Source organism: Triticum urartu, chromosome 7 (genome assembly GCF_003073215.2).
Source record: "Triticum urartu cultivar G1812 chromosome 7, Tu2.1, whole genome shotgun sequence".
NCBI classification, from domain to species: Eukaryota; Viridiplantae; Streptophyta; class Magnoliopsida; order Poales; family Poaceae; genus Triticum; species Triticum urartu.
In genome coordinates, this window is record NC_053028.1 from 596672541 (window position 1) to 596687157 (window position 14617).

General features: G+C 48.4%; 1 long non-coding RNA gene across 1 annotated transcript; it reads left to right on the forward strand.

The window, feature by feature from the left end:
• The first annotated feature begins 7592 nt into the window (after positions 1-7592).
• On the forward strand, positions 7593-8035 carry LOC125520382. Its single transcript, XR_007288663.1, has 3 exons — positions 7593-7649; positions 7737-7832; positions 7920-8035. It is a non-coding gene; the product is annotated as an uncharacterized LOC125520382 (long non-coding RNA).
• Positions 8036-14617: the final 6582 nt, after the last annotated feature.

Genomic DNA, 14617 nt, shown 5'->3' on the forward strand with positions numbered 1-14617 from the left:
CTCCGAGGCGTGGCCCCCCTCACGGACGGCGATGACACGGTAGTAGACGTTCTGCGATAACGATGTGCCGTGAATATTATTAAATACTCGGAGCGCGATAAAATCATGAGTTTTTTCCACGGCGTGGGCACATGTGCTATAGGAACGATGGTATTTTTTCATAATTTTTGGTGATGGAGAAGTATCAGAAAAATTCCCTCTACGCGGATTGCCCTTCGCGCATCTATGGCTGTGGCCGGCGGCCTCCGGGGGCTAGCAGGCCGCCAAATCTTGTGTAGGCGGCCTCTCACAAGTATGGAAGTGTTATGGCGGTTGCAAACGCCCGGCACGCGTGTCCGGGGTGTGCCTCCCTCACGGATGGCGCCGCCAGCGGCACCTGGAGTGGGGAAACGGACGCGTCGGGTCTACACGGAGGGGATCTTGCTGTGGGTCTAGCCCGGATGTTGCTCCAAACTGTTCCTATGGGCTGACCTAACACAACCGGGTGGGGAGGTCCGCTGGTCAGAGTCCGTCCGTGCAAAGTCAAAGGGCTAGATCCCGTAGTCAAACGCTACAGGGTTAGGCGGGACGGGGGCCCTGGGGGGTAGCAATGCCGCCGGAGCGTCGCACCGGGCCCTCATACATGCAGGGTGGTGTGATGGAATGTCCGAAGAGGCGGCACGCGTCTCCGGGGCGTGCCCCCCCCTCACGGACGACGATGACACGGTAGTAGACGTTCTGCGGTAACGATGCGGCGTGAATATTATTAAATACTCGGAGCGTGATAATATCATGAGTTTTTTTGCACGACGTGGGAACATGTGCTATAGGAACAATGGTATTTTTTCATAATTTTTGGTGATGGAGAAGTATCCGAAAAATTCCCTCTACGCGGATTGTCCTTCGCGCGTCTACGGCTGTGGCCGGCGGCCTCCGGGGGCTAGCAGGCCGCCAAATCTTGCGTAGGCGGCCTCTCACAAGTCTGGAAGTGTTATGGCGGTTGCAAACGCCCGGTACGCGTGTCCGAGGTGTGCCCCCCTCACGGACGGCGCTGCCGCCCGCACCTGGAGGGGGGAAACGGACGCGTCGGGTCTACACGGAGGGGATCTTGCTGTGGGTCTGGCCCGGATGTTGCTCCAAAATGTTCCTATGGGCTGACCTAACACAATCGGGTGGAGAGTTCCACTGGTCAAAGCCCGTCCGTGCAAAGTCAAAGGGCTAGATCCCGTGGTCAAATGCTACAGGGTTAGGCGGGACGGGGGCCCTGGGGGGTAGCAATGCCGCCGGAGCGTCGCACCGGGCCCTCATACATGCGGGGTGGTGTGATGGAATGTCCGAAGAGGCGGCACGCGTCTCCGGGGCGTGCCCCCCCTCACGGACGACGATTACACGGTAGTAGACGTTTTGCGGTAACGATGCGGCGTGAATATTATTAAATACTCGGAGCGCGATAAAATCATGAGTTTTTTTGCACGACGTGGGCACATGTGCTATAGGAACGATGGTATTTTTTCATAATTTTTGGTGATGGAGAAGTATCCGAAAAATTCCCTCTACGCAGATTGCCCTTCGCGCGTCTAGGCTGTGGCCGGCGGCCTCCGGGGGCTAGCATGCCGCCAAATCTTGTGTAGGCGGCCTCTCACAAGTCTGGAAGTGTTGTGGCAGTTGCAAACGCCCGACACGCGTGTCCGGGGTGTGCCCCCCTCACGGACGGCGCCGCCGCCGGCACCTAGAGGGGGGAAACGGACGCGTCGGGTCTACACGGACGGGATCTTGCTATGGGTCTGGCCCGGATGTTGCTCCAAAGTGTTCCTATGGGCTGACCTAACACAACCGGGTGGGGAGGTCCGCTGGTCAAAGCCCGTCCGTTGAAAGTCAAAGGGCTAGATCCCGTGGTCAAACGCTACAGGGTTAGGCGGGACGGGGCCCCTGGGGGTAGCAATGCCACCGGAGTGTCGCACCAGGCCTCATACATGCGGGGTGGTGTGGTGGCATGTCCGAAGAGGCGGCACGCGTCTCCGAGGCGTGGCCCCCCTCACGGACGGCGATGACACGGTAGTAGACGTTCTGCGATAACGATGCGGCGTGAATATTATTAAATACTCGGAGCGCGATAAAATCATGAGTTTTTTTCCACGACGTGGGCCCATGTGCTATAGGAATGATGGTATTTTTTCATAATTTTTGGTGATGGAGAAGTATCCGAAAAATTCCCTCTACGTGGATTGCCCTTCGCGCGTCTACGGCCGTGGCCGGCGGCCTCCGGGGGCTAGCAGGCCGCCAAATCTTGGGTAGGCGGCCTCTCACAAGTATGGAAGTGTTATGGCGGTTGCAAACGCCCGGCACGCGTGTCCGGGGTGTGCCCCCCTCACGGATGGCGCCGCCGCCGGCACCTGGAGGGGGAAACGGACGCGTCGGGTCTACACGGAGGGGATCTTGCTGTGGGTCTGGCCCGGATGTTGCTCCAAAGTGTTCCTATGGGCTGACCTAACACAACCGGGTGGGGAGGTCCGCTGGTCAAAACCCATCCGTGCAAAGTCAAAGGGCTAGATCCCGTAGTCAAACGCTACAGGGTTAGGCGGGACGGGGGCCCTGGGGGGTAGCAATGCCACCGGAGCATCGCACCGGGCCTCATACATGCGGGGTGGTGTGGTGGCATGTCCGAAGAGGCGGCACGCGTCTCCGAGGCATGGCTCCCCTCACGGACGGCGATGACACGGTAGTAGACGTTCTGCGATAACGATGCGGCGTGAATATTATTAAATACTCGGAGCACGATAAAATCATGTGTTTTTTCCACGACGTGGGCACATGTGCTATAGGAACGATGGTATTTTTTCATAATTTTTGGTGATGGAGAAGTATCCGAAAAATTCCCTCTACGCGGATTGCCCTTCGCGCGTCTACGGCTGTGGCCGGCGGCCTCCGGGGGCTAGCAGGCCGCCAAATCTTGCGTAGGCGGCCTCTCACAAGTCTGGAAGTGTTATGGTGGTTGCAAACGCCCGGCACGCGTGTCCGGGTGTAGAAGGGGGAAACGGCGATGACACGGTACCTAGAGGGGGGAAATGGACGCGTCGGGTCTACACGGAGGGGATGTAGCTGCGGGTTTGGCCCGGATGTTGCTCCGAGGTGTCCCTCTGTGGACGACCCCGTCCCCCTTCACTCACCTGACGAACTAAGCTACCCCCGCCCCCACCGCCACCCCCACCGTCGACGACCCCCTCCCCCTTCACTCACATGACGAACTAAGCTCCACATCGAGCACGCGAGGCGGCAGCCATGTCGCTCCCATACCCGCGACCAGGCCACGGCCTTGGCGAACGAAGCTGCTCGAGTTCGGCGCCTCCCCTCCCCTCCCCTGTGTGTGGTTTCGGGAGAGGAGAGGGCCAAGCGGTTAAAAAAAAAATCTATATGTAATTATAATACATAAAAAAATAAAAAAGGAAAAATATAACTATAAAAAATTAAAAAATCTATATGAAATTAAAAAGGATAGATATAAGTATAAGAAAACATTAAAAAATTTATATAAAATAAGAAAAGTAAAAATAAAAATATGCCGACAGCTAGCTGCGGCCATACGAAAGCTTCTACGCGGATCGGTGACGTGGATAATAATAAAAAAAATATGCGTACGGCTAAGCCGTCGGCATAGGTGCCACGTGGCGCCCTCACCTAGCCGTCGGCATAGTTCACCTTATCCATTCGCTCGGCGACCCCGATCCACTCATTCTCTCCCCCACACCCCGACCTGCGCCGCCGCCGTACCCCGACCCCGACCTGCGCCGCCGCCGCACCCCCACCCCGACCTGCCGCTGCCGCCGCCGCCGCACACCCCTCCCCTGCCGCCGCACCTCCCACTCCACCACGCCCCCTGCCGCCGCCGCCGCACACCCCACCCCTGCCGCCGCCCTTCCCCGCGTCGCTGCCCCCGCCTCCACACCCGCCGTCTCCACCCGCCGTCGCCCCAGCCTTCCCCGACCCTGCCGCTGCCCCGGCCTCTCCCGACCCCGCCGGTGCTCCTGCAGCCGACCGCGGCTCCGTCCGGCCCCGTCCCTCCCCTCCCCCACCGCCCCCGCCCCCCCCTCCCCCCCCCCCCCCCCCCCCCCCCCACACCCTTCTCGGTGAGCTAGATTTTTTTTCATTTTTTTGCATTTTTTTCTACTGTTGGATGGATGAATGAATGCATGGATGGATGTTGGATGTTAGATTGTTAGGTTAGATGTTAGATGTTAGGTTGTTAGGTTGATATATAGGTGAATGTTGGATTTTAGGATGTTAGATTGTTAGGTTGCATTATTTTTATCATGATGATTTTGTCATTTGAGATGTGCTCTAAAATTGGTATAAGATGAGTGATTATTTTTATCATGATGATCTTGTCAAAAAATTGAACCGGACAAAATTTGACACTTGACAAATTATGATTTTTTTCATAGTTTTAAGTGTCAGTGCTTAATATTAAGTAGCTATGTGAGATGTGCTACAATATTATGATATGACGAGTGGTTATTTAATCATGATGATCTTTCTAAAAAAAATTGAAGGACAAAATTTGACACTTGACGAAACATGATTTTTTTTCATAGTTAAAAGTATCAATGCTTAATGTGAGGTGATGACCTAAATTTTTTTCACTTGGTGTAATTAACGGGATTTGTGGTGTTCCATCTTCGTGGAGTGATTGTCGACATTGGAGGTGTTGGTCCATGATCGCCCCTCTCCTTTGATCAACTACATCGGAGGGTGAGCAACAATTCCATGACTTCGTCCACTTTTTTTCCATGTCACTAGATTAAATTTTCACATCAAGTCACGTAACCTAGGTCTCCCGTCCGAAAGGGTTGCATCGATAAATATGCATTCAATTGCATATTTATCACCGCAGCTCTTTCGGATTGTCCAGCGCTTTCCACGGACAGCCCGAGGATGTGTAGATTGGGTACGTTGTTCATGCTCTACCCCGTTCCGAGACAGGATTTCGGCGCCGCCTCCCTGTTGTTCTCCGGATGCACATTCTCTCGGCATTTTGCTGAGACGTGTATTTGGAGAACAGCGGGGAGGTGCTGCCGAAATTTTGTCTCGGAATGGGGTAGAGCATGGACAACGTACTCAATCTACACATTCTCGGGTGGGATTAGGACCCATCTTTACCTATTAAAGATGTAGGTGGATTAAATGTCGTTTCTCGTCAACCTTGTAAAAAATAAAATATTGATGTGAGTAATTTAAATGAATCCTTAATTTTGTTGTGTGGCTTCCAATAAAGCAGAGATGGTAGATAATCAGTGGATGTATAGTGGGTTTTTCCGTCGGAATCAAGTAACAACAGAGTGGGTCGAGAAAACTGATGTGTTTTTGAAAGAGATATTCCGTAGTCCAATGAGGATGGTGCCAGAATGCCCATGTGCCAGATGTAAGAGACGTATCCGCAGAGAAGTATGTAAGAGACGCTTTGTGCTAAAGAAGTATGTCTTGAGAAGTATGTAAGGATGACTTGGGTTATGTTGACCTGGACCCAAACGACGACGATGCACGGATTGATGGTGAGGCAGTTGTGAATCAAAGAGACATAAATTATGCTTGAAAAGTTAAATGAAGACGCTGATGATGAGGAAGAGCCTCCACCTCCGTCAGACAACGAAGAAGATATGCGTGATAGTGATGATGAGACTGGTCCACAAATAGATTACAATAGTGATGATTCATATGGGTTCTAGAATGTAAGTTCTTTTAATGATCATTACAATAGTATGCTTAATGTACTCTTATGGTATTAATGTTTTTCCTGTATGCTTGTTTAATTGATATCCTTACTAATTGTTTATTCTCTTCTCAATGCAGGTTTGCTAATCATGGGCAAGTCCAGCGGCGCCAGTTTCCTCAGTAAATTCAAAGGACTTACTCGGAGTGGACGAGCCCACAAGGTTCCCTCCCGACTACGCGAGGATGACACCTCACAGGGAGGTGGAGGGGTCAGGGGAGGAGACCCTAGAGGAGGAGGCGGTGGGGGGAGAGCCCCTAGAGGAGGAGGAGGTGGGGGGAGAGGCAGCCGGGGCAAAAAACTCCGGGCCGTGTCCGAAATAGGAGGGTCTTCTTCGATGCCCTCCTATACAGAGGCACCTTCTGAGTCTGAGGAGGAGGAGTATGTTCCTGATGGCGAGGAGGAGGAGGGTGAGGAGGAGGAGGGAGAGGAGGAGGAGGGCTAGGAGGAGGAGGTCGAGGAGGAGGGTGAGGAGGAGGGCGAGGAGGGTGGAGGGGAGGTTGATCCCGAGTTGTGGGGTGACTTGCCACCGGGTGCTCCGCAGGAGTGGCTGCGTGGTAATGCCGGACTACCTACACCACCTTCTATCGAGGAGCACAAGTGGCTCATTGAACCTGTGGGGACAGAGTAAGTGCCTCTCAATCATATTTTCAATACATGACAACATTTTCTTATTGTACACATGGCAATCATTTGATTCTTTTGCAGAAACTGGATCCTTCGGGGAAAGGGCCGTAAACCGAACGGCCTTATCACTGTCCTGTTGAAGGAGTTTTGGCCTGGCCTATTCTGCCCGCGGCCAGACAGGGACCCGCAGCTGCGGGTTTTGGCCACGAGCTGGGCCCACTACGAGGCTTGCAGCAACGCGGAGTACGGGACGGCCGCTAAGGTCGTGATCACCAAATTTTGGGTAAGTTCTCTTCTGAATCACTTGTCTTCAGTTTCATTCATAGTTTATCATTGAATCACTCAACTCATGCCTTGTTTGCTTCTGGTTTATGCATGATTGCAGCAACTCTATAGAGTTCTTGACGAGCACAAGGCCAGAGCCGACGTGGTCTTGCTTGCGGCTGCGAAGAAGAAAGCTCGTCAGTTGCAGTACGAGGTGCACTGGGTTGCCGTCTCACAGTACTACCACATCTACCTGCAACAAAAGATGACCAAAACTCAAGCGCAGAGGCAACGACTTACCTTGAACAGGGAGCAGTTCATGATGGTAACTATTACTAACTTATCATTGTTTCGAGCAGTCAACTATATGTTTCGTTCTCACATGTCATGCTTCCAAAATTTGCATAGGTTGTTCCTCGTTGGTGCTATGGAAGGCATGACGGATGGGCGAGTTTGGTGGATAGGTGGCTCGGCGACGATGCAGAGTTTGCTGCCAAGAGCATCAAGGCCCGGGCTAACCGTGGAAAAGACGGGACACACGGCCAAGGAAACAGGAACCACTGGGGCTTCAAGGCCATGAAGGTATATCTATATGCATGATGCATTTTTGTTCTTCTTTACCGTCATGTTCTTATGTATGGCTAACTTCTGTTTGACGTTGCAGGAGGACAAGTTGAAGAGGCCGCTCTCAGACATTGAGTCGTGGAAGCTGGCCCGCGAGCGGAGTCATCCCAAGGAGGGCGAGAGCCAGTACTACGGCAAGACCGAGGAGCACCTGGAGTCTTACACTCAGCACTATCAGAAGTTGCATCCAGATGTTCCTGTTCCTGAGGTCGCCCAGTCTCAGATCGACGACACGGCAGTGGTGGCCATCCAGGGGAAGTCACATGGCCGGTATCCGTGTTTCGATGGCTTGATAACTCCTTCGATCTCGTACACACGGCTTCGGTCTACCAAGCCGAGCCAGTTAGAGAGTACGGGGCGTTCACAGACTCCCTTAGCCCGCCAGCATGCTGTAAGTACTTCCCCTTTATCTTTTTCTCTCTAGCATTCTCAGTTCATTTTCAGCATTGCTCACTTAGAAACAACCTAAATTATGTAGGCATATAAGGCCTTTGTCGAGCATAGGAATCTCGAGGTGCGAGAGTACTTGCAACGAGTGAAGGCAAATGATGATTACAACCGTCAGATGATGGCGGTTAGTTTTGCCCTCTTAAAACCAAGCTAAAATTTTGCACTTTCATTCCTTCTGACCTTCTAGTTTGCTTGTTTAACTAACATATAGGCTATGTTGGCGTCTTGGAGTAACCGCACGGATCCACCACAAATGGGACCCCCACCACCACCTGCGGGAGAACCCCCACACGTGCCCACGTTCGATGAATGGGTGGCACTAGGCAGTGATGGTACGGTTAGTACATTTGCCTAACTACTGGCAAACTAGTTCTCGTTCATTCAACACTATCATATCATATTTACCGTTAGAATCTTTTCTGAAACATGTAGGGGACCGGTGGCTCGACTACTGCTCCGTCGACCCCAGTCACTCCGATCTGGCAGAGTGATGGTGGTCACGGTGGCGGTTTTGGCGGAGGTGGTCTTGGTGGTGGTGGTTTTGGTGGAGGTGGTCTTGGTGGTGGTTTTGGCGGAGGTGGTCTTGCTTGATGTCGATGATGATTCCGTGCATGTGGCCGTCGTGCCATTCCTTTCATGTTGCTACTTTTATGATGTTCCATGTCTTGCACTACTTTTATGTTCATGAACTTCCGCCGGTGATGATCTTTAGATGATGATGATGAACTTGACTATGTTTAGATGATGATGATGAGCTTGAGTATGTTTAGATGATGAACTGTCATATTTCTGAATAATTCCATATTATTCTGCTTTGAAATGCTGTCAAATGAATTGAAAAAGAGAAAACAGGGAAAATAAAAAAACTATGCCTACGGCAAAGCCGTCGGCATATATAAGCCCAGGAGTTACCAGGGCTTGCCACGTGGCAGATCTATGCCTACGGCAATGCCGTCGGCATAGATTTTCATATATGCCGACGGCTTTGCCGTAGGCATAGCCCTGCCGCCAGGAGAAACCAGGGAAAGACACGTGGCAGTGCTATGCCTACGGCAAAGCCGTCGGCATAGATTCCATCTATGCCTACGGCTTTGCCGTAGGCATAGCACTGCTACCAGGAGCACCACGGGACGCCACGTGGCGGAGATACGCCGACGGCTAGGCCATCGGCATAGATTTCTACCTATGCCGACGGCCAAGCCGTCGGCGTACCTCTACCACGTGGCGTCCCATGACTCGTCAGCGCTTTTGACGGCGTCGTCCGTTGCCGTCAGACGGAAAAACACTGCCGACGGCTAAACTATGCCGACGGCTAACCCCGGCCGTCGGCATAGGTCCCTATGCCGACGGCTATACTACGCCGACGGTCTGACAAGACTACGCTGACGATATCTACACCGATGGGTCTATGCCGACGGCAAAGGACCTATGCCGACGGCCCCTGGCCGTAGGCATAGACCGCGAGTCCGGTAGTGAGAGCACTGAGCCACAACCATCCAGCCACAAATTCTTTCCTCGACAAGGACAGAGGGTATGATGAAGACCCGACGCGATGCAAGATATGACATCCACGCACAGGGACAAGTCCCGGTGGCCATTTCCCACATGGTCAGCCGCTGCCGGCCGGGGCTCCCGAAGGGTCAGTCGCCACCACCCGCCAGAGCTGGCAATTCCAGATATGGGTGAGCCAGGGCACCAAGCTCCCAAGCGAGGCACGACAACACCCACAACCACAAGACACCCTCCAACGAAGCCCATGCTGCCTCCCATCCCTTCGACCATCGATGAGGACTGCCTGCTTCCCGCACCCAAGCTTGTCCCATGGAGACGAGGACACCAACGTGCGCTCCGCAACTCACCCTGGGACCCCCACGTAGCCCGCATGAACGCACGCGTCACCGCCGTGTCCCGGAGAAGTGACCACAACCCGTGCTGCCAATCTCCAGCCAGGAGGAAGAGGGGCCTTGCCGCCATCGATGTTGCCTTGGCTCTGCTTGGCGGCGGCAGAGGCCCTCCAGTGATGGCGAGGGTGGAGGAGGGGAGGGAGGTGGCAAAGGTAGGTTTCGCCAAGCCATCGTCCATGGGAGCAATGGGGGTGATAGGTAAGGGACTAGATCCGTCCACATTTAATTAAGTTTGTTTCTTATTTTGGAATAAAATCTGTACGTGTTTGTTTCTGTATAAAGATGGAGCTTTAATCTCAAGGTGTTTGATTTAGTATAAAGATGATTCAAGCTTCTTGCTGATTGTGACTAAAAGAGTAGCTTGGTTCTTATTTGGAAATAAAACACAAACACCAGGTCATGTGCTACAATTACTGGACATTTATACACATCTTAAGTTAAAGATGATTTGTATCTTTTTGTGATAAAAGAAATGCAGGCATTCATACAATACAAGGTAAGAAGACATTCAGAGTGTTAGTGAGAAAACAAGTGTCTTCCTCGAATAGCACAACATACATAATTTTCGTGTAATGTACTTTCACCATACAATCTAACTTTTCTTTTAGCAAAGGTACAAGAGAAGGATCTGAATGGCCTTTAGACTGAAACAAACACCTTTAGATTAGCATCACACCTGTACTGGACATTGTGGGCACTCATTAGGTAAACACCATCGAGCTACTATTAGCACATAATTAAATTTGAGCGCCATTCAACTATCATAAAAAATGTGTTGTAATCTGATTGCAGACAAGGGTATCCCCAATCGATTTTGATTACCTTGGACGCCTCTTCGGTACGGTGAACACAAGAAACATCGAGAGTTTTGTTTCTCCTTGGCACAAGGCTTCCTTTCTTCACTGAGAATGAAAGGAATGGAAGGAAGTCAATGTAAAAAAATATTCAGTGGCATATAAGAAAGCAATAAAAACAAAGATCGGAAAATCCTGTCCCCTGAAGCAAAGTAATCCCCTTCTAACAGATACTAATAGCTACCAGATTGAAAATCAATTCTTGCATGCAGCTATAATTAGCAAGAAATTTCAATTCTAAGAAGGTGGATGAGTACATCACTACACATGTTGGTTGTTAGATGTATAAGTACGACTTAACAGAATTATAACGAGTTATATCTTAAATTATATAATAAACAGTGCCATTAGAAAACATCAAACATCCCAGATTAAGCTCTACCAATCCGAAATACCTTGAACTGTTTGCTTCCTATCTAAAACTTAGTACGGGATATATGAATACATAACTGAACATTTACCATTGCAAATGAAAAACAACGAACGGTATCTACCTCTAAAAATACAAAATTTAACAACAAAATATCCTGATTTTATAGAAGAATTATTTAGAGCTACCTTCCAGGTAGTGCTTTCAAAAATCAAGAACGATCCCCACTAAAATTTGAATATCATAGATTTTTTTTCTCTCATCAAGTTAATCAATAGGCACGCAAACCACATTGTAAATTCTAGAAATAGTTATACTACAACCAATAATTAAGCTAATGGTTTTAACTGAATTGAACAACAAAATCTGAAAATGAGAAGATATATATGTGGAAACTATTGGCACGACTCCCACCAGCTCTAACTTCTCTTCTAACTAATGCGCTTAGTTCACTAGTAGAAAAAGGGTCATTTGTCCCAGTTCATAAGGCCCATCTGTCCTAGTTGGGGAACCGGGACTAAAGGGTCGTTACTAATGCCCTAGGCCTTTAGTCCCGGTTCTTATACTAACCGGGACAGATGGGCCTCCACGTGGCCGCTCCTGCAAGCCCAGGCACGAGGACCTTTGCTCTCGGTTGGTAGCACCAACCGGGACCAATAAGCTTCCACCCGTCAGCATTTCAGGGGCTAGTTTTTTTTGAAAGGAGGTGGTTTAGGGGTTTTGGGGGTTAATTTAGGTTGGTATAGGTAGCTAATAGAGAGATGTGTCCTCTCTTATCTCTATGCTACTGCTACTGCTACTGCTATGCCTAAACATGACTTAGATTGAAGTGAGGCAACATGTGGTGCATGTCGAAAGTAATACTAATCCTAACTTGATCAAGTTTGGATTGTACTACTTTCGACATGCACCACATGCATGTTGCCTTCACTTCAATCCAATCCATGTTCATTTCACCCGCTGATATATAATAACTCTTCATGCTCGCATCATGCATCATCATATATAATAACAAGTCTACTAATCATCATCATACAACTTCTACTCGTTATTAATAACAAGTCATACGATCATCATCCTCATAGTCAACGAACCAACCCTACTTAATTGTTCTTAGCACATGATCATCAGTATTAGGTAGGACCTAAATACCCTCTTTAAGGTAAAATAGCATAAAACAATATAGACCCTGACTCTCCATTATGGAGAATGGAGATCATCCTGTCTCCAATTCTTGCGCTTCGCTTCCTTTTGCTTCCAAGAACCTCCTTACGACTGTCCATACATTTTTTCCATCCTTTGATTTGCATGTCTCCATTCCTTTTAGAAATCTGGTATGGACAGTTGAGATTCGTAGGATGACCTGGCTGTATGTTCAAAACATTAAGGCTACCTTTCTGATACATCAAATGAGGCACACAATTCTCTGGGATTATCTGTTGAAAAACATAGTAATAACTTCATAGTTAGCAATGATGTACTAGTTTTAGAAGTATGCAAAAGATGCACGGATGTCGTAATAGTAAAAAATCTTACCAGGGTATCGCCATGGTAGTTACCGTAGTTCAACACATGCACTAGTGGCACGTATTGACCATAATGTTGAGGAGTTTGATTGTAGATATTATAATTCTCAATGTTAGTACAAAATCCGACCAAATGATTTTTCTCCTTGTAAGTTAATTCGGAGCCATTGGTGTAGTGGGTTTTGTCTACCATCTCCCGCACATTCTTTGAAGAACAAAATAAGTTGTCAATGGAAATAAGCTGTCAACTATTTTGAAATAAACAATATAAATTAGCTAATAACTATGTTTGAGAAACTCAAATAGCGGTAGAACTGGAGGCGTATCAACAAGGACCCAAATGTCCATTTTGTCTTGCTCGATTTCAGGATCACCAAGATCCATGGTCACTAGTGCAGAACCGGGCAATAGCACCGGTTCGTAAGGCCCTTTAGTGTCGGTTCAGTAATCGGCACTAAAGTGTGGGCACTAAAGCCCCCCCCTTTAGTACCGGTTCAGCATGAACCGGTGCTAAAGGGTAACCACGTGGCACGAGCCAGCTCCGGGGGAAGGGAGCCCTTTAGTACCGGTTGGTGACACCAACCGGTATTAAAAGGTTGGGGTTTTTGGGGTTTATGATTTCTTTTACATTTAATTTTGTATTTTCAATTTAATTCTTTTTCGTTTGCTGGTATTTTATGATACTACATATATATATATCATTGAATGTCTCACAACCACCATTAATTCACACATATATACACACATGTATATACACACACAATTAGCTAGCTATATACAATTTCTCCTAATTGGTGCCTTCGGAGCCAGTGGCATTAGCCTAATTGGTGCCTTCGGAGCACGATGACAATTGGAAGTGGTTCATGGGGGCGGTAGCGGGTAATAGTATTCTCCTTTGGGATCTATGACCTGGTCAAGCAAAAATCCCGCTATTTCCTCTTGAATTGCTTCTATGCGCTCCTCTGCTAGGAGCTGCTCCCGCACCTCTCTGAACTGTTAAGAAGGAGATCAATATGCATGTGTATTAGTTGTGTGACTAGATATTGATAATGGTGTAAAAATTGTGAATAGTGTTCTGACAAACGTACCCAATCCCGCCTTTGAGATCTGCTCCTTTCAGATGCCATGATGCGAATGTTCTCGCAAACGTAGTATGCACACAGATTATTCCCCGACGCCTGCTTTAGGGCCTTTACGGGAATGGAATTTGATCAGATAATAATTAATCAAGCATGATAATTAAAGAGATGGTAGCTAGCTAGCTAGTACTACTTAATTACTTACCTTGGGTCGATACCATTTCAGCTTTCGTTTCCATTGGCCTGGAGTGACGCTGATGAACTTTGCCCAAGCCCTGCCCGCCGACAAAGAAAATGAATAAAGGGGTTATTAAATAGTTCATATCAGGAAATGACGAACTAAATAGGCCGAGATATAGTTAATAATGATTGAAATTACCTATTGACTATCCCAAACAAGATGGTGTAGTCACTTTCTTTTTTAAGTAGTGAGTCCAGTATTTCAACTGTTCCTTCATCAACTTTAATGATTAACAAGATCTAGTAAAATCTGCATGCACACACGTTTGCATGTCTTAATTAAGCGGGCATATGTAAGCAAAAACATGTAGCTAGCTAGTAGGCAAAAACAGAATTTGTAGTACAAGACAGTGTGACTCACTCGAAGTTGTAAGGAAGTAGTATATCTTCATTGGTATTGAGGCGCTTGAAGAACTCTAGCATGCTTTCCTCTAGACTTTTTTCATAATATGCATCTAATTTCCATGTGTATTCATTAATGGTATTTGGGTCAATGAACCCAATGCCATAGCATCCACCTTTTTTCATTTCATACATCTTCATCCTGCATAATACCACAGAAAAGAATATAGTGAGGATAATTACAGGTAATGATTGATCAAAATGATCACTATAGCTAGCTTGAGACTTAAATTACAGAAAGAAATCACTTACAGACAATACCAACTGACGATAGATTTGTCGAGTGCGTCTTGATTGTATAACTGAAATAGTTCTGAATACTCGACGGACACAACTTTCTCATGGAAGTAATGATCCTTCTTAACATTCACCATGAGCGACTCTCGATTGGAAATCTTGGTAATGTCCATGCACCATTGATGCAGTTCATACATTCTCGTTGGGAGCTTCCTGACCTCATCTGGCTCGACCAAAGGTTGGCCCCGGACATATTTCCGTTTTATTTCCTCCTCTCTAAGCGGAGACATGGGCTCG